The sequence below is a fragment of the Pteropus vampyrus genome, unplaced genomic scaffold (assembly GCF_000151845.1).
Source record: "Pteropus vampyrus isolate Shadow unplaced genomic scaffold, Pvam_2.0 Scaffold157, whole genome shotgun sequence".
Taxonomy (NCBI): Eukaryota; Metazoa; Chordata; class Mammalia; order Chiroptera; family Pteropodidae; genus Pteropus; species Pteropus vampyrus.
In genome coordinates, this window is record NW_011888938.1 from 1453012 (window position 1) to 1453377 (window position 366).

A 366-nucleotide genomic window follows, 5' to 3' on the forward strand; every position below is an offset into this window, starting at 1 on the left:
GTCTGGGGTCTGACCGGCGGCTAGCGTGGGCGGCGGGGCCCGTTTAGGGCTGGCTCACTTGGGCCTTGAGCTGTCCCAGCCAGGCCGCCTGCCTGTAGGGTGTGTGTGCCGGGCCCTTGCTGGGCACCCCCTTCCTGTGTGGTGTGCTTTTCCAGCCCCCCACCCCCAGCCTTCCCCGAGGTGAGCACTGGCCCTCGGGGAACAATGGTTAGAGCCAGGGCCTTCATTCGGGTCTGCACCCCAATTCCAAGATGTGTGTGGCTCCCATCACGACCCCTGGGTGAGGCCTGTGCTTCTCCCTCCTGCCCACTTGGCTGCCTCTTTCTCTGAGTTCCAGAGCCACCCAGGTATGTCTGCAAGGTCATG